Source organism: Eschrichtius robustus, chromosome 20 (assembly GCF_028021215.1).
Source record: "Eschrichtius robustus isolate mEscRob2 chromosome 20, mEscRob2.pri, whole genome shotgun sequence".
Classification (NCBI taxonomy): Eukaryota; Metazoa; Chordata; class Mammalia; order Artiodactyla; family Eschrichtiidae; genus Eschrichtius; species Eschrichtius robustus.
Genome location: NC_090843.1, coordinates 15,748,490 through 15,772,281, shown reverse-complemented (window position 1 = coordinate 15,772,281; position 23,792 = coordinate 15,748,490). Strand labels below are relative to the sequence as shown.

Genomic DNA, 23,792 nt, shown 5'->3' with positions numbered 1-23,792 from the left:
GATTCATCTGTTTCTATTTTCTATTCCTGGCTCAGTCTCGGAATGTTGTACCTTTCTAAGAATTTGTCCATTTCTTCTAGGTTATCCATTTTATTGGCATATAGTGCTTATACTAGTCTCTTATGATCCTTTGTATTTCTGTGGTGTCCATTGTAACTTCTTTTTCATCTGTAAATGTGTTATTCTTTTTTTGGCTGCACTGGGTCTTCATTGTTGCATGCGGGCTTTTACTAGTTGCAGCAAGTGGGGGCTACTCTTCGTTGTAGTGAGTGGGCTTCTCCTTGTGGTGGATTCTCTTGTTGTAGAGCACAGGCTCTAGGCACGCAGGCTTCAGTAGTTGCAGCACACAGGCTCAGTAGTTGTGGCTTGCAGGCTCTAGAGCACAGGCTCAGTAGTTGTGGCTCATGGGCTTAGCTGCTCCGCGGCATGTGGGATCTTCCCGGACCAGGGATTGAACCCCTGTTCCCTGCATGGGCAGGTGGATTTTTAACCACTACACCACCAGGGAAGCCCCTTCATTTCTAATTTTATTGATTTGAGCCATCACCCTTGCCCTCTTTTTCTTGATGAGTCTGGCTAAAAGGTTTATCAATTTTGTTTATCTTTTCAAAGAACCAGCTTTTAGTTTCATTGATTTTTGCTATTGTTTTCTTCGTCTCTATTTCATTTATTTCTGCTCTGATCTTTATTTCTTTCCTTCCTTCTACTAACTTTGGGTTTTGTTTGTTCTTCTTTCTCTAGTTGCTTTAGGTGTAAAGTTAGGTTGTTTGAGATTTTTCTTGTTTCCTGAGGTAGGACTGTATTGCTATATACTTCCCTCTTAGAACTGTTTTTGCTGCATCTCATAGGTTTTGGATCATCGTGTTTTTGTTGTCATTTGTCTCTAGGTATTTTTTTTTTTTCTCTTTGATTTCTTCAGTGATCCATTGGTTGTTTAGTAACATATTGTTTAGCCTCCATGTTTTGTGTTTTTTACATTTTTTTCCTATAATTTATTTCTAATCTCATAGCATTGTGGTCAGATCAGAAAGATGCTTGATATGATTTCAATTTTTAAAATTTACCGAGGCTTGATTTTTGGCCCAAGATGTGATCTTTCCTGTAGAATGTTCCATGTGCACTTGAGAAGAAAGTGTATTCTGCTGCTTTCAGATGGAATGCCCTATAAATATCAGTTAGGTCTATCTGGTCTCATGTGTCATTTAAGGCTTGTATTTCCTTAATAATTTTCTGTCTGGATGATCTGTTCATTGGTGTAAGTGGGGTGTTAAAGTCCCTCACTATTATTGTGTTACTATTTCCCCTTTTATGACTGTTAGCATTTGGCTTATATATTGAGGTGATCCTATGTTGGGTGCATATATATTTACAATTGTTATATCTTCTTGGATTGATCCCTTGATCATTATGCAGTGTCCTTCCAAGTCTCTTGTAACAGTCTTTATTTTAAAGTCTATTTTTTCTGATATAAGTATTGCTACTCCAGCTTTCTTTTGATTTCCATTTGCATGGAATATCTTTTTCCACTTACAGTCTGTATGTGTCCCTAGGTCTGAAGTGAGTCTCTAGTATATAGCATATATACGGGTCTTGTTTTTGTATCTATTCAGCCAGTCTATGTCTTTTGGTTGGTGCATTTAATCTATTTACATTTAGGTAATTATCAATATATATGTTCCTATTGACATTTTCTTAATTGTTTTAGGTTTTTTAGCTCTTTTTTCTTCCCTTCCTCTTTTGTTCTCTTGTGGATTGATGACCATCTTTAGTGTTGTGTTTGGGTTGCTTTCTCTTTTTTGTTTGTGTACCTATCGTAGTTTTTTGGTTTGCATTTCCCATGAGGTTTTTGATACAGTAGTCTGTATATATACAAGGTTGTTTTAAGTTGCTGGTTTCTTAATTTCAAATGCAATTCCCATTTCCTGCATTTGTACTCTCCTCACAGTTGCTGGTTTTGATATCATATTTGTGTGTGGGTGATTTCCTACTATTACTTTATGTTGCCTTTACTGGTGAGCTTTCCCATTTGTGATTTTCTTGTTTCTAGTTGTGGCCTCCCCTCCACTGCCCCCCAACCCCGAGAAGTTCCTTTAGCATTTGTTGTAAGGCTGGTTTGGTGGTGCTGAATTCTTTTAGCTTTTGCTTGTCTGTAAAGCTTTTGATTTCTCTGCTGAATCTGAACGAGAGCCTTGCTGGGTAGAGTAGTATAGACATAGTCTTGTCTTATAGTCACTGGTGTATATGTCTGATTGTGCCTAATTCCCCTTCCACTCACTTCCTCCACTTTCAAATGACAAGATCCATAAAGACAGGGCTATGTTTTATTTGACTTTGTAACAACATAAGTGCTTAGCACAGTGCTTTTAACATCATAGGTGTTCAGGAAACATTTCTGATAAAGTTGAAGTGGAATTGAAGCAACGATTTATTAAAGTTTAGGGCATACACCTTGGGACAAAGAATTGATGCCATATATGTAAAGATAAACCTAGTGAAGCAAACTGATGTTCACATCAGTTGTAGCAAGAAACATCAGTGTGCCCCAAATACAATTATGGATTATGCCTATTGTATGTATAAGCCAAGTTATTAAAGCTTTAAAACTGAAGCGTGAAAAGTACATGGACTTCATCAAGATCATACACATCCTTTCAATGAATACAATTTTCTCTTTACAATTAGTCCGTAAAATCAGAATGTAAATCATGTAAATCAGAATGACCAATGTGGGTAAATTAGAAGGGCTTTGTATTTGCCGTACTACACAGGCTGGTTCTACATTAGGGACAGCTGATCCCCCCACCCCCGCCCTGGGAGAATGAAGGGTTTATTATTACTTGCAGCAAATAAGGAGAACACTGGGGTTGTTTCCCAAAGAAGTGTCTCTCCAAACAACAAAATCAGGGGAGTCTTTAGCTGTGGGTACATGCATATCCATGAAGGGGCTCGGACAGTAGGCAGAGTCTAAGCTTTAGTTGATTGATTGAAGGGGACGGGCTGACCTTTAGCACCAGAGAGCTGCTGACTGCTGGCTGAAAAATTTGTTGATGACATTTCTTCACTCCTCAGTTAACGCTTATCTTCCTTTTCACTTTGGTTCCTATTATTTTACTTCATTCCCCACCTTCTGTTCTTCTTTCTTTTCCTTTCTGTCTTCCTGTATTAAAGGGACTAATTACCCACATGCCCCGTCCCTTCTAGGGGCCTCTGTCCCTGCACACAGCCCTGCCTGTCCTTTCCCTGCCACTTCACTCCCCCACCAAAACTGCTGCTGGTTCCCGCTCTCCCTGAGGCCTGATTGCCCAGCTTTTCCTCGGGGTCCATGAGATGATATAACCATCGCCCTCTTACTTGTCTAAGTAGGTTTGTGTTCTTACAACCAAAGGTGTGTCTCGAGCCCCTACGCCTTCCTTCCTCTGTTGTAGGTACACCTGCCAGTGGTGCCCGGAGGAGTTGCTCAGCCTCCCTCGTGTCAGCCAGGACGTGAAAGGGAGACCACCTGGCCTGCGTGCTCAGAAGCATCGGAGTATTTAGAAATGGGCAGACGGTTGGTTGAATTTTCTACCTTTTGGGGAACGTTTCAGTACCTTGTGGACAAGGCTCTTGGACTCCATTTAAGCACCTTGTTAAGACCACTGAATGAATTGTGTTGTGCGAAACAAGAAGTAGTCACATGGATACAGCCACTGAGCCCTGCCTAGGTGGGAGGCTTAGCTGGATAGAGGTGGTTGGGGATTTCTTTAACTTTTTTTTAAGAATGCAAAACATTTAAAATTGGGAAAGAAAGTGCACTTTATCTCCTTAAATGGAATGACTGTAGAACAGCAAAACCTTTTTCTATCTTCAGAAGGGAATTGTGGCAGGAGAATATGAGCTTTATGGGGAATTACTGGTATTATCAAAGGCTTTTCAAAATAGACTTGAAATGAATAGCTGTGTGCCTGTTTTATTACTGCCTTGCGAGTTTACATTTTGTTTTTTTTTTTTTTTTTTAATGTCTGAAACATTTATATTAACATAGTTCCATACATATTTCCATACAAATACAAATATAAGATTTTTAGAAATTTCATGTAATGTCTGAAACATTTATATTAACATATTACCATACATATTTCCATACATACATTTTGTTTTTGTACAGTATTTTTCTCCCCCTTATGAGATGGTTGCTAGGGCTTGTGAGCAAATAACGTTTATTGTGTTGAATTTGGGACTGAACATAATTATCTTAAAATTTGGGTTCATAGTGCCAGTTATATTATGAGCTTTTTGAGGAAAATTGAGCCCACATGCTGTAAGCTGCTTCCTATTCAGCTGCCCTTCAAGTTTTGGTGTCTCGGCTCTCCCTGCCCCCACTCCTCTGCAGCGGGGCAGCCTTGGGACCAAATGCTGCTGGAGGAAAACCAGACAGTCCAGTGTGGGTACCGCCAAGCTCCAGCACCGTCTCCTCTGAAAAGCCCTTTGTCCCCAGTGTGTTTTTCCGGATGACTCCGTGGACATGCGTCTCTAGGCATGCTGCAGTTGGCTATCACTACAGGCGTCCTGCCTTTCTCCTACCAGGAAAGTCGTGAGTAAACAGAAGTTTCGTAAATCGAGTCAATGTTCCTAGCAACCTCCATGACCATTTCAGAGATGCTTCATTTCTGGCCGGTTTTTCGCTGGCAGCACTTCTTACCTAATCTATCCCGTAGCGTTTCTGTAAAGGAAGGTAATGAGCGGTAAACAAACTCTTAAATGCACCAGGGGAGCACACCCCTTCAGAAATCCTTCTTTTAAATAACAGTCTTTTTTTTTTTTTTTTTTCTGTTCCTTCCTATTGCCCTAGCAGAAATTTGGGTTCACCTAGAAGCAGACCTTGAGATAAGGGTTTAAGTGCAAATGGTTTATTAGGGAGTTCATGCCAGGAAACACCAGTAGGAGAGGGAATTGATAGTGGGAAGGGAAGGAAAGTCAACACAAGGTATGTCATGGAGCAGGTTACTACTTAGGCAAGGGACGCTCAGTCCTGCGGGGGAATCTCTAGGAAACAGTGGAAAAGACACACCTCAGATTTGTGCCACCTGAGGGCGAAGAACCTGGGGTGTTTATATACTGGCTCCTTCAGTCGCTGTTGGAGGGCTGCTTCTGGGGAGCAGGTGGGTGATAATATCCTAGCGCTCTACCTTCTACTTGGGCAGGGGCTATCGAAATCCAAGAAAGCTCTTGGATGGTAAATGCTGGCAGCTGGAAGCCAAGCCAAATGTAAGTGGCTGAAATGTAAATGGCTGTGGGCAGGACACCAGCACATCTGCTACACTTAGCTTCTCAGAATACGTGTGAGGAGGTGGCTTCTCCATTGCTCCTGAGAGTCACGACAGCAACTCTTTTTTAGTGGTAAGTGTCTTCTAGATGCATTTTCTGCAAATCAAAAAAGGGTTTTGAGAGACTTATTATTAAGAAAGTGAAGTATTTCCTTCAAAATATTTTCTTTATACAGAAATACTAGGAAATGGAACCAGTGGCCACAACCAATAGATTAATATCAAGCCTTTTCAAAATGCTCCCATCCATCATTTTCAGTGGATGGAGGATATGGAAGCAAATATATACAGCCTTTATTCTCAAGATTGTTTTTATTCCACCATCAGTGGATTTCCATGATTAGCAAAGGCTAATCTTAGATGCTTTTTGAAAGTGCCTGTATATCCTTGGGTACCTCATGGACCATGGTGTGGCAGGCAGACCACCTGTAACTTGCCCAAGAGCGCAGGGGTCAAACAGAGGTATGGGATGCTGTCCTTTATTCATAGGTACCAGCTCCAAACACTGACAACTGAAAAGAGTGATTAAATCCAGGCATCCTAACTAACTCCCATATCTTGGAGGCCCTGGACTCTCGTGTTCCTGGTGACTCCTGCTACTGTCTTTATCCCTAATGGCACTCTGGCAGTTGAACCAATCATGCCCTGGTTGGTTTCCTACTGTTTTGAGGGTTGATGAGTCTAAGTTCCTAACATAGCATCAGATGGGGATCTTGGTGCTGAGGAGAATTAAGCTCATGGAGTCTCTGTTGCACACAGATGCCACAAAAGAGTGGAGCTGAACTTCCCTTGAGAGGCATATTGAGGGACTGCCATCTTGGTAAAATGGAATCCAGCTCAGTTTTGTATCAGATCTAAGTGGCAGCCTGAACCTGTATCAGATCCATGGACTTTTTCTACTCTGACTCCTAATTCTAGTCCCTGATATGTAATTTGTGAGGTTTCAGAGCTAGAAAAAACTTTAAAGATCATCCAGCCAACCTGTCTATTTTGCTGATAAGGATCCTACATTCCAGAATGGTTAAGTCACTGACCCAGAGTCAAACAGGGAGTCAAGAGCTGAGCTGAGGGGAGAGAGAGCCAGTCTTTTCTCACTTCCCATGAAGTTAGTTAATAAAGCAGCAGAATTTCTCACTGGATTCAGGAGAAGTAAATGTGTGGTGCCACAGAGTTTTTTGAATACCTGCTCAAGATAGTGCAAGGCTCTGTGGGGATCTGAAGAACGAGACCCTGTGCCCTCACGGCTCTTACACTGTCTTCTTGAGCTCTTTGCTCCTTGCTTCCCAGCTCTCTTCCCCTGTTTCCACGCCCAATTCATCCTCCGTCCTATTTTCACTTCTTTTGTTTGTTTGTTTTTGGCGCCAAAACCTAGGAACTATTTTCTCTCTTTTCTTACAGCTTATGTCCTTCATTCCAACTCCCTGATTCCCTTCCTCCACCATTTCTCTGTTCCCACTCTACCAGGTTCTCTTTCTCTTCTCTGCTACTATATTTCTTTTCCTCATTTATCTATCAATCACCTCCCTTAAGCTGCCCTTCCTAGGCCCCCTTGCTCTCCCCTCTGCCACCTTGGGTCCTGGAAGCATACTTGGTTATTGTGGTCAGCAGCCTCTGCAATGGCCAATGGTCCCCACCTACTGGTCTCCATGCCCTCATGGAATCCCTTCCCTTTTGGTACAGGATGGACCTTGTAAGTCAATTCTAATGAATAAAATATGACCAAAATGATGGGACATCACTTCTAAGCTTAGGTTAAAAAAGGCTGTGGCTTCCACCTTAGGTGCTCTTTGACTGTAAGGAAGCTGGCTGCCATGTTGTAAACTGACCTACCGAGAGGCCCACGTAACAGGGAACTGAAATCTCCAGCCAACAGCCAGCAAGTACCTGAGGTCTGCTAACCACCACGTGAGTAATCCTCTCCCCGTGGAGCCTGGAAACAACTGCAGCCCCTCCGATATCTTGACTGTAGCCGGTGAGAGATCCCAAGTCTGAGGCACCCAGCTAAGATGCTCCTGGATTCCTGAACCACAGAAACTGTAAGACAACTTTTTTTTTTTTCAATTGAAGTACAGTTGATTTACAGTATTGTGTCAGTTTCAGGTGTACAGCAAAGTGATTCAATTATACATATATATTTTTTTCAGATTCTTTTCCCTTACAGGTTATTACAAAATATTGAGTGTAGTTCCCTGTGCTATAGAGTAGGTCCTTATTGGTTATTTTGTATATAGTAGTGAAATGTTTGTGTTGTTTTCAGCTGCTAAGTTTGGGGGGTAATTTGTTATGCAGCAATATTAAAAATACAGAGTTGTCCTTTACAGACCCCCACTCAGAAATGTTTGTCTTCTATGACCTTGAGCAAATCGCTGCTGCTGTTTGGGCTTCAGTCTCCTCGTCTGGGAGGCTTTGGGCTTAGAGTCTAGTGTCTCAAGTCTCCTGTCCGTGAAGATGTAGCCTGTGAGGTTACAACAAGGCCCATCTCTTCTACTGTTTAGTGTATGAAGCCCGGTTAAACCCGCACATCTTTGTATGTTAAGCTCCACGTCTTTAAATTTGCCTCACGTTTTTCACTCCTATTATCTGAAGTCGTCTGTTTCTAATTTCTGACAGAATTGCAGTGGCCCATTGTGTGCCTCGCTCTGCATGACATGCCAATTTCATTTTGGAGTCACAGCTATTGTCTTTTTCTCCACTAATCTCGTTTTGCAAAATTCCAATAGAACCTGTGAACAGACAGAGTTGCCCTTGTGCTTGATCTGGGCGCTGTGTGGCCCCCAAACAGGGGTGGATGATAGACAGACAGACAGCCTGTCTGCCACCCGAGGCATCTTTTCTTGCTTAAAAATTTGTTCTCCAGATTGCAGACTCCCTTCCAACACTAGCAAAGACTGGAACATATTAAATGAGAGCAGAGCTGAAATCGGATGGAATGTCTCAGCCACTTAGATTCAGACCTCTCTTTCGGGGGAGCACGTGGGGAAGAGGCCGGGACGTGCCCACGTGGATAATGTGGAGGAAGACAGCTTCCATCCCTTTCTTATACCATTCAAGCCTTAAACAGGGGTAGTAACATATTTTTTCTTAAGCAGGGCCTATAACCCAGGATCCATCACTTATATATGGTGTCCATGGCAACCAGGCAATGGTATGGGATCCCTTCTCACTGGGGAATTCCTTTTATGGCTCATTTCCGAAACCAGCATGGCCAGTACAGGAGTCTGCAGTTTCCCAGTTGCTTAGCAACCAGCTCCTATGCTCTAGTCACTAGGAAAAGCAGACAGTTAAAAAAAAAAAAAAAAGTGTCGTCAGAATCATATGTTACATTCTTTCTACTTTGTCTCTTTAGAATAAAATAATTAGTGTGCGATAAGATGCGGGAAAGGGCAACCGCTCCCTGTTGTTAATGCCTTCACTGCTCCTGTCGGGCTGTTGCAGGCAGAGAGAGGGAGGAAAATGTTAGCATGCTTTCGGCTGGAAATTAAGCAGCGCGAGCCATCTGCACGTTGAAAGCTCTACATTTTTCACGTCTTGTGGGGACATCAAGTAAGTGCAGGGCCAGCAATCTGTGTGCTGCATTCCCTCCCCCAAACCAGAAAAGCCAGGCTCCACCCACAGGTGTCACTGGACCACTTCTCCTTGGCTGACATTCCTGGGAGGAGTGAATTGGTTTGTTGGGTTTTTGGTAGAAAGGCAAGGAGACCATGTAACCCCCTTGAGTTACAGCTGTGGTTTTAAACCAGGGATGATTTTGCCTCCCAGGTGACATTTGGCAAGTTCTGCAGACATTTTGGGTTGTCATAGTGGTGGGGGAGGGGGATGTTATTGATACCCAGGGGGCAGAGACCAGGGATGTTGCTTACCATCCTACGATGTTTAGGCAAAGGACAGCCCCCAACACCAAAGAAGTATCCTGCCCACAGTGCCAGTATGCCGAGGTTGACAAACCCTGCGTTAGAGACTCAGAAGAACCATCTGTCTTGTTAAAAACAAGCACTATAGCCGACTAGGAAAAATGTTGACAAGGTAAAGGGTGGGATTGATGAAAATCCATTCAATAGACAACCGGAATTTCTGTATGCACGGAACCAGCAATGACGTAGCAAGCGTAGAGCAGAGAGCCCCCCCCTGGGGTCTATGGCAATGGAGGGAACCTCTGAGGTTGCCTCCTTATAGGAAGGAAAGCAGAGATGGAGGGCTGCGGCTTTGGCATTAGACACATTTGGTTTCACATAATGAACCCACTGACTATGCACCGTGGCTCTTAGGTCTTTTACATACTCTGACTCAGTCTTCTCATCACCAAAATGGAAATTAAAATGGGTTTTGTGAGAACTACATGTCAGAGCACATGAAACGCCTGAGCCCTATCCAGCTCTTATTCCCCTTCATGTCTCAGCCCCAGGACCCCACTTGTTCCCTCTTTCCTGCTGGGTACTTTGAACTTTTGAAGAATATGAACAAATGTGCTGATCCTATAATGACTGAGGTCATTTTTATTTAGTAACGAGCGAAGGACAAAAGCATCATTTTGGGGGATTGTTGGCTGGTAGTCTTAGACTAACTTTAGGCATGAAGGACAGGAAAACATAAGAAATGGATGAGATGAGAGGCAGTATTAAGAGTGTTCCAGCTCCTCCATTTTACTGGCTATGTGACCTTGAATAGTTATTGAACCTATCTGAGCAATTTCTTATCTATGAAATAGGGATAATTATTACCTCTTGCATTATTGTAAGGATTAAAGATCATGTATATAACGTGCCTAGCTGGTGCCCAATATAAGGTAGGCACCTGATAATATGACAATATCCACCTTCATGTAGGCAACTTACCTTTTTTTTTTTTTTTAAAGAAAGATTGGCATATGTACGTCTAACCCAGGATCTTCTCCACTGACGCTGTGAGGCTAAGGCTGTGTGTTAGGAAGACACAGGTGGCCTATTTCATCTACAACAATCAGATTTCACTCAGTCATCTATGATAGTTCCAGCGGCCACAACGTTATGTAAGCAGTTTGGAAGCTATTTCTATTTTCAGCCTATGCTACCTCTTTGGGGGAGGGGGTAATGAATGCTGTACATTCAGTAACCATTCTGTACTTGCTTGAAATCTTGAGACTGTCTCAGGATACTTCCTAGTTCTAATAAGTGGGTTTTGGTCTATGTTCATAATTTTCTAGACTGTAGCATATCCCCTGTCACCCTGGCCTCAAACAGAAGCCTGTCCATTCTGGACCACTTCAAATGCCTTGTCACCTCCATTATTTCTTTCTTTATAATGCATCAACCGGAGCTATACCTTCCCTATAAAGGTAATATTTTCTGTGTGTTTTTGTTCCTCATTCTTCCTAATAATTTTGCAAAACCGGTAGGACTTTGGGGGCCAGAGTCTTTGCTGCACACTCTTGCAATGAACCCCAAGTCCTTTTTCTGGGTCACAACAGCTGGTTTGTAGTGGGCAGTGTCTCATCTTCTATAGTTTGTACTTTTCCTCCCTGTCATGCCCTTATTCTCAGCAAAGTTTATCTGCCAAGGTTTTGCCCACTCACCCAGCCTCATTTGATCTCACCCCCGTTGGCTTCTTGTTCAACACCCAGAAGAGCCGGATGAGCTCTAAACACTTAGAGATTTCACTGCCCCTTCTAGATTGTCGGGTGATCCCACCTAATTTTGCCCAATTGACTCAAGCCTCTCAGGACTGCAGCTCTAATGTGTCACTGCTAGAATTTTTCTCTTCCACAGGGGATAATTAAATGATCAATTTAGAGGTTGCTTGCTCATCCCTCCCAAGCAGAATGATGGCATCTCACCTGGAAGCCGTGACAACCAGGAAAGGCGGAAGAAGGATGTTTATCAGACACACATGAACTCAGCTCCCCAGAATGTAGCACACAGGTACCTCATTTCTGAACAAGTAGCAGAAGCCAGACCCACAGTCACCCCAGGGCTGTGACCAGCTGGAGGTGGGATATCTCGAGGTTTACCAGGAGGACCAGAAGCGCTCAAAGTATGTGGACGTCAGAGCAGTGGCTAAGAAAGAGTCCAGGCGGGCTGGGACATCAGGCAGCCGAGGGCAAGGCAGGCAGCACGTCTGGGATGAAGGATGACAGATAGGAGATTTTAAACAGGGCATCATCAGAGCCCTGAAACAAGGCAAGGTTTTATCAGGAAGGGGATCTAAGCCTCAGGAGTGAGAGTAGTACAACTGAGCCTGGCTGAAGACAGATCCTTATAACAATAAAGCAGAAGGGATAACAGAGAGGGAGGGGGAGGGGGTTGATGCCACCTTTGGGGCAAATAATTTTCTCTGTATCCCTGTAACCCTAGTACAGGTTCCTAGAAGATCAGTCAGTTGGTCAATTAGCAGGTGATGTTGAATATGTACTCTGCGGGTATCATTCCTTGCGTAAAGCTCCCATAGAACACTACTAACCTCATGAGGTGCTCCAAGAAAAACATTCTAGGATCACTGTGATTTTTGCAAACTGCAAGTCCCTCTTGGAAATTCATAGTGTACATTAGCATTTTAGAAGCTCAAACTCCTGTGATATAGAAACCTGTTTTTAATCCAGTGTTTCTCCAACAGTTGACAACAGGATCCTTTTGTTACGTGAAAACTATGAACATCCTGTGGACACACCTTGAGAGATATTGTTCTAAAGCATTCCTAATCTGGTGTTCCCAGGCCCTTCGCAACCTGGGCCTGCCCTTGTTTCCCGACTTTACCTTCCTTTATTTTCCTACATTCCAGGCACACTGAATTCTTCCCTTGTACATGCCCCTATTTCACATTTCCTTCTTTTCTCTACAGCAGGTGATTCATCATCTGCCCAAAAAAGGGAAAAAACGCTGAGCCTTCCTCGCTTCAGCCCCCACCCATTTCTAGCTATCCCTGTAAGGCTCACCTCAAAGGGGACACTTGATCCATCTCTGCCCCAGCCTCCCTGTTACTATAAACCATCCAGGGCTTCCCTGGTGGCGCAGTGGTTGAGAATCTGCCTGCCAATGCAGGGAACACGGGTTCGAGCCCTGGTCTGGGAAGATCCCACATGCCACGGAGCAACTGGGCCCGTGAGCCACAATTACTGAGCCTGCGCGTCTGGAGCCTGTGCTCCGCAACAAGAGAGGCCGCGATAGTGAGAGGCCCGCGCACCGCGATGAAGAGTGGCCCCCGCTTGCCACAACTAGAGAAAGCCCTCGCACAGAAACGAAGACCCAACACAGCCATAAGTTAAAAAAAAAAAAAAAAAGTTACTTAAACCATCCATTTTCTCCTCTGATCCCTTGTGTCACACTATCTATTGCTTTTAGAGCACTTAGTACCTTTTAATTTGTGCGTGGCCATTTATGCCTTTCTTATTAGGAGACAATCCATGTCTGGTTCGTTTTTATATTCCTAGCCCAGAACACAGCTTACTCGTAGGATTGTTCGAGGGAGCAGGAAGTAAGACGCTAGGACCTCCAAGGCGGAAGTAAGTTTCCCAACACTCAGGCCAGAGATGGCGGATCTCTGGCTCACAGGCTGTCAACTCACACTCACCTGTCACCAGGCGATGCCCCTGGGGCCCAGATGCCGCGCCCCCCCCTCCAAAGCTTCTCAACGCAGCACTCCCAGTACTCATAACCAACGCGTTAGAGTTGGCACGACAGAGGAAATCTAATTGTCAGCCCTGATTTGGACTTTTCCACGAAGTGAAAGTTAGGAGAATTTAGCAAGCTGAATATTGGAGCTGTTAATACTTCAGCTCAAGGACTGTCCGTAACAGAAAAGAGCAATTAGCAAAACTATTCATTATACTTTCATGTTCAAGTCTAGTCTCAAGGCTAATTATTTGTATAATTAACATGTTACCAAATGCAAATAATTGATGAGCCTGATCTCTTGGAATGGAACACAAGTCTCGTGAAATGTAAATAGCTGTGAATTACTAACAGCTTTCCTTTACATGGCCTGTCTAAATAGGGCAGCGCCTGTAAAATTAAACAATTTAAGTGTAATCCCATGTATGCTAAAAGACTGACAAAACAATATGATGTGTGGTTAAATAAATGCACAGAAAATGCACAGGTTTTTAAATTCTCACTCTACTACTTTCTAGCTGTGTGACCTTGGGCAAGTTAATCTCAGTTTACTCATTATTTATAAATCTAAAAATTATAAATTTATAATTTATATTAAATTATAAATTTATAATTTATATTAAATTATAATGCAATTATAATTTACAAATTATAAATTGTTATTTATAAATCTCAGTTTCCGCATTTATAAAATGGGTGTAACAGCAGCCCCTATTTCACAGGATTGTTGAGAGTTAAATGAGGGTTGACTCATTTGGAAAGAGTACACAATAAATGTGAGCCATTGTTTTCATTATTACATTTTGTATTGCTTAGATTTTATTCAGAAAGAAACCTTAGAGGGAAAGGGAACGTATACAGATGTGCCTGCTATACCACCACCTATGTGTTCCTGAAAAGCTCCATGGTCTACAAAATAGCCCACTGAAAAAAACTGGCCTGCTGGGAAAAAAATAGGGTTGGGCAGACCACTCAAAAAACCTATGCAATTTTGTAACCCAAGCACTAACAAAAACAATGTCAACATTAGCAAAATATTAGCCCCCACTAAACCTTAGCCTGAATATTTGCAGGCTGCATTCTGCCCTTGAGCCCTGGGGCTTCTTTTGAGATATAAGTCCTGGAGGACATTCATTTCTAATAGGGATCAGTTTCATCAAAATTAAACGTGATTTAAGGAGTAGTGTTCTTCACTAATCTCTCCTAGTTTAAAGGGAAATGTCTTCACAGACTCATCATCAGTACCCTCAGCTTCTCTAGAAAGCACAACATGAGGATAATAGTGATTCTTAAAGTCACTGAATCAGTTGCTTTCTGCAGCTAAAAAAGGCAGCTTTTCCTTAAGGCCTTCATAGAGTGCTAAGGTTTTCTCTTATTAAAGAGGTAGTTACTGGGACTTCCCTGGTGACGCAGTGGTTAAGAATCTGCCTGCCAATGCAGGGGACATGGGTTCGAGCCCTGGTCCAGGAAGATCCCACATGCTGTGGAGCAACTAAGCCCATGCACCGCAACTACTGAGCCTGCGCTCTACAGCTCGCGAGCCACAAGTACTGAGCCCACGTGCCACAACTACTGACGCCTGCACGCTAGAGCCCATGCTCTGCAACAAGAGAAGCCACCTCAATGAGAAACCTGCGCACTGCAACGAAGAGTAGCCCCCGCTTGCCACAACTAGAGAAAGCCCACGTGCAGCAACGAAGACCCAACATAGCCAAAAATTTAAAAAAAAAAAAAAAAAAGAGGTAGTTACTATGAGAAAGCTTGCCTCTGGTTGCTTCAAAATATTAACATGCTAGAAAAAAAATTGCATAGGAACCAAAATGACTTCCATGTTATACCAATTCCCCATTTACCTATGGCATGTAAGGTCATTCACATTTAAGAAGCACATGCTGAAGCAATACAGTTTGCATTGACTATATCCTACCAGTTGCTGTGGTAGGAGCTAAATATAACCATATGATTGAATCTGCACATTAATCTAATATGGTGGGTATCCTTATCTCTGATAAGGCTCAGGGACATTAACTTGCCTGAGATCACAAGTTTTTAAGAAGCAAAGCCAGGGCTCCTGGCTGGAATTGAACTGACTCCAAAACTCATGCTCTTTGAGACCACATTACCCCCTTAAGAGTGGATGCAGGCAGGAAAGCAGACAGACATCCCTGGCTGTGGTGATGAGTGAAAGCCTGATTCCTAACCATAAGTCCCTAACGTTTAGTCTCATTTAATCCTCACAACACCTCTGCTACTTAGGTATTCTTACCACCACTTTATGGATAAGAAAACTGAAGCTCAGAGGAGTTATAACTGGCTGGTGGTGGAGCTGGGATTCAAAATTAGGCCTACCCAGTTCCTAAAACTGAGGTGTTTCTCCCTACGTCCTATATATGTCTTTATGTTTAAGGACACGGTTCCTAAATATCTTAGTGTGTCTGTTTGCTAGTTTTTAAAAAAGCTGTGTTATTCATCCCCATTCTCTCAGGCAGTGAATTTCACTGTGCACCCATGTGCACACATATACAACTGGAAACCCTCACAGGTGCAGTTTATCAAGCATATTTCATAGCACAGCCATAAAATACTAGCCCCTTCTTTCAGTGTTTTAGAATTTTTTCTTTGTGCTATTTAAATTTGCCTTTTAAACAGCCCAGAAGAGAATTTATAACTAGAAAACTATTACCTACTGAGGATCCAAGAAAAGGAATTTGTTAGGTAGAACATCATTTACTGATTCTGTTCATGTATTTTTCACTTTGTAATTATTAAAAACGAACCAAAAAGGAAATAGTAGTTTATTTTTAAAGAAGTGTATTTGGTCATTAACAAATTACGATTTCTTTGCCATAATAATGCTGTGCCATAATAATGCTGTTCTTCATATGGAAATGTGATACCAATCTACTGATTAGAAAACTACATAAAAAAGAATGAAGTAATGCCATTTGGAGTGACGTGGATTGTCATACTGAGTGAAGTAAGTCAGACAGAGAAAGACAAATATCATATGATATCACTTATATGTGAAACCTAAAAAAATGGTACAAATGAGTCTGTTAACAAAACAGAAATTGAGTCACAGATGTAGAAAACAAACTTACAGTTACCAAGGGGGAAAAGGGGGAGATAAATTGGGAGACTGGGATTGACATATACACACTACTATATATAAAATAGATAACTAATAAGAATCTACTGCATAGCACAGGGAACTCTATTCAATACTCTGTAATGACCTATATGGGAATAGAATCTAAAAAAGTGGATATATGTATAACTGACTCACTTTTTGCTCTACAGCAGAAACTAACACAACATTATAAATCGACTATGCTCCAAAAAAAAATTAATAAATCACCCAGACAGCAAAAAAACACAAACTTTGTTTTAAGTGATTAGAAAACTAAATGAAATTAGGAAAACAATGCATGAACAAAATCAGAAGTTCAGAGAAATAGAAACCATCAAAATCCAAACAAATCCTAAAGCTGAAAAATACAATGACTGAAGAATTCAACAGAGTTTCAGAAGCAGACTCAAGCATGCAGTAAAAAGAAACAGTGACATAGAAGATAGGACATTTGAAAGGTGCAAAAGGAAAACAAGAATGAAGAACAGTGAAGAAAGCCTACAGGACCTATGGGACACAATCAACAGAAGCAATATTCACATTATGAGAATTCCAGAAAGAGGCGAGAAAAGGGAACAAAGTATATTTAAGGCAATAATGGCTGAAAACTTTTCAAACCTGGGGAAAGAAATGGACATCCAGATCCATGAGGCCCAAAGGACTTCAAATAGGTTGAGCCTGAATAGGGTTACACCAAGACACATTATCATTAAATTGTCAAAAGTGAAAGAAAGAATTTTGAAAGCTGCAAGAGAGAAGAGAGAAGTTACATACAAGGGTACCTCATAAGTTTATCAGTAGATTTCTCAACAGAAACTTTTTAGGCCAGAAGAGAATGGAATGATATTTTCAAAATATTTTGAATGTGTTTTGATATCAGTATGCTTTTGACTTCTTTATCTTATTCTTTTGTGTAATTACTACAGGTTTCTCCCTTGTGGGCACCATGAGGCTTACATAAAATACCTTAAAATTATAACACCCTATTATAAAGTGATAACTTCAATAGAATTCTCAAACTTTACACTTTTTATTCTCCTCCCCCTCACATTTTATGTTATTACAGTTTACATACAATTTACAGTGACAGAAAAAAAAATCCTGTCAACCAAGAATTCTATACTAGGCAAAGCTGTCCTTGAGAAATGAAGGAGAAATAAAGACTTTCCCAAACAAACAAAAGTTGAGGGAGTTCATCATCATTAGACCAGCCTTACTAGAAATGCTAAAGGGAGTTCTCTGAGTGGAAGTAAAAGGATACCACTTAACATCATAAAAACATAAGAAGGTAATGTATAACTCATTGGTAATGGTAAATAGACAGTCAAAGTTAGATTCTGTAATATGGTAATGGCAGTGTGTAATTCACTTACAACTCTAGTTTAAAAGTTAAAAAACTGCCACTGCCTCCTCTGCCCCTGCTGGCCCCAGCGGGCTTGTGCGCCCTGCCCATCACTGCCTCAGCCTCCACCGACCTGGGCAGGCATGTGTGCTCTGGGGCAGCCTCGGGGAGCAGATGCTGGTGGGAAGGCCACACGCAAAGGTGCGGCTGAAACCATAGCTGAGCCTCGGGGCCATGCTACTAAGGAAGAAGAGCTGAGATCTCTCCATGCAGCTGCAGGAACCACAGATTTATAACACCAACCCCCCCACCGCCCCCAACCTGGCCAGCTTTGTAAACTCAGCACCTGTGGAACATCCAAATGGATGAGTGCTCCCATAGCTGAGATGGGTCTAGCTTTAGCAGTTGTGGGCTTTGTGGGCATGTAAATGCAAGGATTGGAGCAGGCCAGAATCTGAGCTGCCTCCATAGCCTCCATAGGGGGTCCAGGTGCACGACTACTGCAGTCTTGGGACCTGGCATTGGTGGATCTGCACAGGTGGCCTGGTGAAAATAATGCCTGAGAGACACCAGAGTCAATTGCCCGCATACCCATGGTTAAGGTGGGACTGAGAGCAGTTCCAACAGCAGTGTAATTTGTGAGCCAGCAAAACAGGTGAGAAGTGACACAACAGAGTGCACTCACAGGTGAACAGCTCCAGTGGAGGAATACTCAGTGGCTTCTCTCCCAGTGGGAGTGCTCCAATCCTGCCTACCTCGCACCGCAGATCAGAAACACAGCTCAGAAACAGATCTGGGGGCCTCTACTCCAACAACTAGGGAGCAGACCCTGCCCCTGACAGGGCAGTAACAACCAAAGAGCAGAGGAGAGGCCCCACTCAATATCCAGTGCAGGCTCAGGTCACCACAACATCAGTCACACCTCCTATCAAGGGGATAACGGCCAGCTTACACTGAGGAAAGAGGTGGCAGACATCCATACTAAAAACAGCCCTCACACCAAAAATTATTAACCCACACAGGCTATGCAGGGATGTTCCCACATAAAAATAGCCCTCCCAAGACAGTCTGAGGGTCAGGCATCAGGAGGAAGGACCCCCAGAGCATTTGGCTTTGAAGGGCAGCAGAGCCTGAGTGCATGAGCTCCACAGGGCTGGGATAAGCAGAGACTCCACTCCTGGAGGGTGCACACAAGACCTCTCATGCACTGGGACACAGCACAAAGCAATACCTCCACAGGAACCAGGGCTAGGCCTAATTAGGGATCTTGGAGGGTCTCCTGGGGAGGCAGGGGTTGGCTATAGCTCACTGTGGGGGCAAGGACACTCTGGTGGTGGAGGCCCCAGGGAATACTGATCACCATGAGCTCTTCCAGAGGTCCCCATTTTGGCACCAAGACCCGGCCCCACCCAACTGCCTACAGGATCCAGAGCTGGAACACCTCAGGCCAAATAACCAGCAAGACAGGAACAGAGCCCCACCCATTAACAGACAGGCTGCCCAAAGTTGTACTGAGCTCACAGTTACCTCAAAACACACCCCTTGGCGTGGCCCTGCCCACAAGAGGGACAAGCCCCAGCTCCACCCACCAGAGGGCAGGCACCAGTCCCTCCCACCAGGGAGCATGCACAAGCCCCTGGACCAACCTCACCCACCAGGGGGCAGACACCAGAAGAGGAACTATGATCCTGCAGCCTGCAGAAAGGAGACCACAAACACACAAAGTCAGACAAAATGAGATGGCAGAGAAATATGTTGGAAACGAAGGAACAAGATAAAAACCCACAAGAACAACTAAATGAAGAGATAAGCAATCTATTTGAAAAAGAATTCAGAGTAAAGGTAAGTAAAGATGATCCAAAATCTCAGAAAAAGAATGGAGGCACAGGTTGAGAAGACGCAAGAGATGTTTAGCAAGGAGCTAGAAGATTTAAAGAACAAAGAGATGAACAATACAATAACTGAATGAAAAATACACTAGAAGGCATCAATAGCAGAATAACTGAGGCAGAAGAACAAATAAGTGAGCTGGAAGACACAGTGGTGGAAATCACTGCCACAGAACAGAATAAAGAAAAAAGAATGCAAAGAAATGAGGACAGTCTCAGAGATCTCTGGGACAGCATTAAATACACCAACGTTAACATTATAGAGGTCACAGGAGAACAGAAAGAGAAAGAGCCTGAGAAAATATTTGAAGATATTATAGCTGAAAACTTCCCTAGCATGAGAAAGGAAACAATCAAGTCCAGGAAGTGCAGAGAGTCCCATACAGGATGAACTCAAGGAGTAACACTCCAAGACACATTAATCAAACTGACAAAAATTAAAGACAAAGAAAAAATATTAAAAGCAACAAGGGAAAAGCAACAAATAACATACAAGGGAATCCCCATAAGGTTATCAGCTGATTTTTCAGCAGCAACTGCAGGCCAGAAAGGAGTGGCAGGATATATTTAAAGTGATGAAAGGGAAAAACCTACAACCAAGAATACTCTACCCAGTAAGGCTCTCATTTAGATTTGATGCAGAAATCAAAAGCTTTACATACAAGCAAAAGCTAAGAGAATTCAGCACCACCAAACCAGCTTTACAACAAATGCTAAAGGAAACTCTCTAGGCGTGAAAGAGACCATCAACTTAAAACAACCGTGTGTGTGTGTGTGTGTGTGTGTGTGTGTCTTGCTATATCAAAAACCTCATGGGAACAGCAACCCAAAAACTACAATAAATACACACAAAAAAGAGGAAAAGCAAACCAAACACAACACTACAGATAGTCGTCAGATCGCAAGAGAACAAAAGAGGAAGGGAAGAAAAAAGAACTACAAAAGCAAACCCAAAACAATGAAAAATGTCAATAGGAATTCACATATCAGTAATTACCTTAAATGTAAATGGATTAAATGCTCCAACCAAAAGACACAGACTGGCTGAATGGATACAAAAACGAGACCCATATATATGCTGTCTACAAGAGACCCATTTCACATCTAGGGACACATACAGACTGAAAGTGAGGGGATGGAAAAAGATATCCCATACAAATGGAAACCTAAAGAACGCTGGAGTAGCAATACTCATACCAGACAAAATAGACTTTAAAACAGACTTTTACAAGAGACAAGGAAGGACACTATATAATGATCAAGGGATCAATCCAAGAAGAAGATATAACAATCGTAAATATATATTCACCCAACATAGGAGGACCTCAATATGTAAGCCAAATGCTAACAGCCATAAAAGAGGAAATCAACAGTAACACAATAATGGTGGGGGACTTTAACACCCAACTTACACCAATGGACAGATCATCTAGACAGAAAATTAATAAGGAAACACAAACCTTAAATGACACGTTGGATCAGATGGACTTAATTGATATTTATAGAATATTCCATCTGAAAGCAGAATACACTTTCTTCTCAAATGCACATGGAACATTCTCTACAACAGATCACATCTTGGGCCACAAATCAAACCTCAGTAAGTTTAAGAAAATTGAAATCATATCAAGCATCTTTTCTGACCACAATGCTATGAGATTAGAAATAAATTACAGGAAAAAAACTGTAAAAAACACAAACACATGGAGACTAAACAATATATTACTAAACAACCAATGGATCACCGAAGAAATCAAAGAGGAAATCAAAAAATACCTAGAGACAAATGACAACAAAAACACGATGATCCAAAACCCATGGGATGCAGCAAAAGCAGTTCTAAGAGGGAAGTTTATAGCAGTACAATCTTACCTCAGGAAACAAGAAAAATCTCCAATAAACAGCTTAACCAGGCTTCCCTGGTGGTGCAGTGGTTAAGCATCTGCCTGCCAATGCAGGGGACACGGGTTCAAGCCCTGGTCTGGGAAGATCCCACATGCCGCAGAGCAACTAAGCCCGTGTGCCACAACTACTGAGCCTGCGCTCCGCAACAAGAGAAGCCACCACAATGAGAAGCCCATGCACTGCAACAAAGAGTAGCCCCTGCTCGCCGCAACTAGAGAAAGCCTGTGCATGGCAATGAAGACCCAACGCAGCCATAAATAAATAAATTAATTAATTAAAAAAAACCAAAAACAAAAAACAGCTTAACCTTACACCTAAAGCAACTAGAGAACAAACAAAACCCAAAGTTAGTAGAAGGAAAGAAATCACAAAGATCAGAGCAGAAATAAATGAAATATAGATGAAGAAAACAATAGAAAAGATCAATGAAACTAAAAGCTGGTTCTTTGAAAAGATAAACAAAATTGATAAACCTTTAGCCAGACTCATCAAGAAAAAAAGGAGAAGACTCAAATCAATAATATTAGAAATGAAAAAGGAGGGAACTCCCTGGCAGTTAGGACTCTGCACTTCCACTGCAGAGGGCACAGGTTCAATCCTGGTCAGGGAACTAAAATTCCCACATGCCGTGCAGTGTGGCCAAATAAATAAATAAATCATAAAAGACTACTACAAGCAACTATATACCAATAAAATGGACAATTTAGAAGAAGTGGACAAATTCTTGGAAAGGTACAACATTCCAAGACTGAACCAAGAAGAAATAGAAAACATGAACAGAATAGTCACAAGTACTGAAATTGAAACTGTGATTTAAAAACTTCCAACAAACAAAAGTCCAGGACCAGATGGTTTCAAAGAGGAATTCTATCAAATATTTAGAGAGGAGTTAATACCTATGCTTCTGAAAATCTTCCAAAAAATTGCAGAGGAAAGAACACTCCCAAGCTCATTCTACAAGGCCACCATCACCCTGATACCAAAACCAAAGATACCACACAGAAAAAATTACAGGCCATTATCACTGATGAACATACATGTAAAAATCCTCAACAAAATACTAGCAAACCAAATCCAACAACACATACACCGTGATCAAGCGGGATTTATCCCAGGGATGCAAGGATTCTTCAATATTCACAAATCAATCAATGTGATACACTACATTAACAAACTGAAGAAAAAAACCAAATGATCATCTCAATAGATGCAGAAAAAGCTTTTGACAAAATTTACCACTCATTTATGATAAAAACTCTCCAGAAAGTAGGCATAGAGGGAACTTACCTCAACGTAATAAAGGCCATATATGACAAACCCACAGCAAACATCATTCTCAATGGTGAAAAACTGAAAGCATTTCCTCTAAGATCAGGAACAAGACAAGGATGTCCAGTCTCGCCAATTTTATTCAACATAGTTTTGGAAGTCCTAGGCATGGCAATCAGAGAAGAAAAAGAAATAAAAGGAATCCAAACTGGAAAAGAAGTAAAACTGTCACTGTTTGCAGATGACATGATACTATACATAGAAAATTCTGAAGATGTTACCAGAAAACTACTAGAGCCTATCAATGAATTTGGTAAAGTTTCAGGATACAAAATTAATACATAGAAATATTTTGCATTCCTACACACTAACAACGAAAGATCAGAAAGGGAAAGGAAACAATCCCATTTACCATCACATCAAAAAGAATAAAATACCTAGGAATAAACCTACCTAAGGAGGCAAAAGACCTGTACTCAGAAAACTATAAGATACTGATGAAAGAAATCAAAGATGATATAAACAAATGGAGAGATATACCAGTTCTTGGATTGGAAGAATCAATATTATCAAAATGACTATACTACCCACAGCAAGCTACAGATTCAATGTAATCCCTATTAAATTACCAATGGCATTTTTCATAGAATTAAAAGATTTTACAATGTGTATGGAAACACAAAAGACCCTGAATAGCCAAAGCAATCCTGAGAAAGAAAAACGGAGCTGGAGGAATCAGGCGCCCTGACTTCAGACTATACTACAGAGCTACAGTTATCAAAACAGTATGGTACTGGCACAAAGAAATATAGATCAATGTAACAGGACAAAATGTCCAGAGATAAACCCACACACCTGTGGTCACCTAATCTATGACAAAGGTGGCAAGAATATACAGTAGAGAAAAGACAGTCTCTTCAATAAGTGGTGCTGCAAAAAGTGAACAGCTATATGTAAAAGAATGAATTAGGACACTCCCTAACACCATACACAAAAATAAAGTCAAAATGGGCTAAAGACCTAAATTTAAGGCTGGATACTGTAAAACTCTTAGAAGAAAACATAAGCAGAACACTCTGACACAAATCGCAGCAAGATCTTTCTTGATCCACCTCCTAAAGTAATGAAAATAAAAATAAATGGGACATAATTAAACTCAAAAGCTTTTGCACAGCAAAGGAACCATAGACAAAACGAAAAGACAATCCACAGAATGGGAGAAAATATTTGCAGATGAAGAGACCAAAAAGGGATTAATCTCCAAAATATACAAACAGCTCATGCAGCTCAATATAAAAAAAAAAAGATCAAAAAATGAGTGGAAGACCTAAATAGACATTTCTCCAAAGACGACATACAGATTGCCAAAAAGTA

The 23,792-nt window shown here is 41.8% G+C and overlaps 1 long non-coding RNA gene across 13 annotated transcripts in view; it reads left to right on the top strand.

Annotated features, from left to right (window-relative positions):
* LOC137755012 (uncharacterized) overlaps nucleotides 1–13,425 on the top strand; it is a 69,587-nt gene extending 56,162 nt beyond the window's left edge. Inside the window, exons 2-8 of one of the 13 annotated variants that reach the window (XR_011071946.1) lie at nucleotides 3,426–3,547; nucleotides 4,370–5,376; nucleotides 7,084–7,339; nucleotides 8,739–9,326; nucleotides 10,156–10,308; nucleotides 10,483–10,614; nucleotides 11,045–13,425. This is a non-coding gene — a long non-coding RNA (uncharacterized lncRNA). Of the gene's footprint in view, nucleotides 1–3,425; nucleotides 3,548–4,369; nucleotides 5,377–7,083; nucleotides 7,340–8,738; nucleotides 9,327–10,155; nucleotides 10,309–10,482 lie in introns of all 13 variants that reach the window. The other 12 variants (XR_011071954.1, XR_011071951.1, XR_011071950.1 and 9 more) reach the window with 12 other exon arrangements.
* The last annotated feature ends 10,367 nt before the right edge of the window (nucleotides 13,426–23,792 follow it).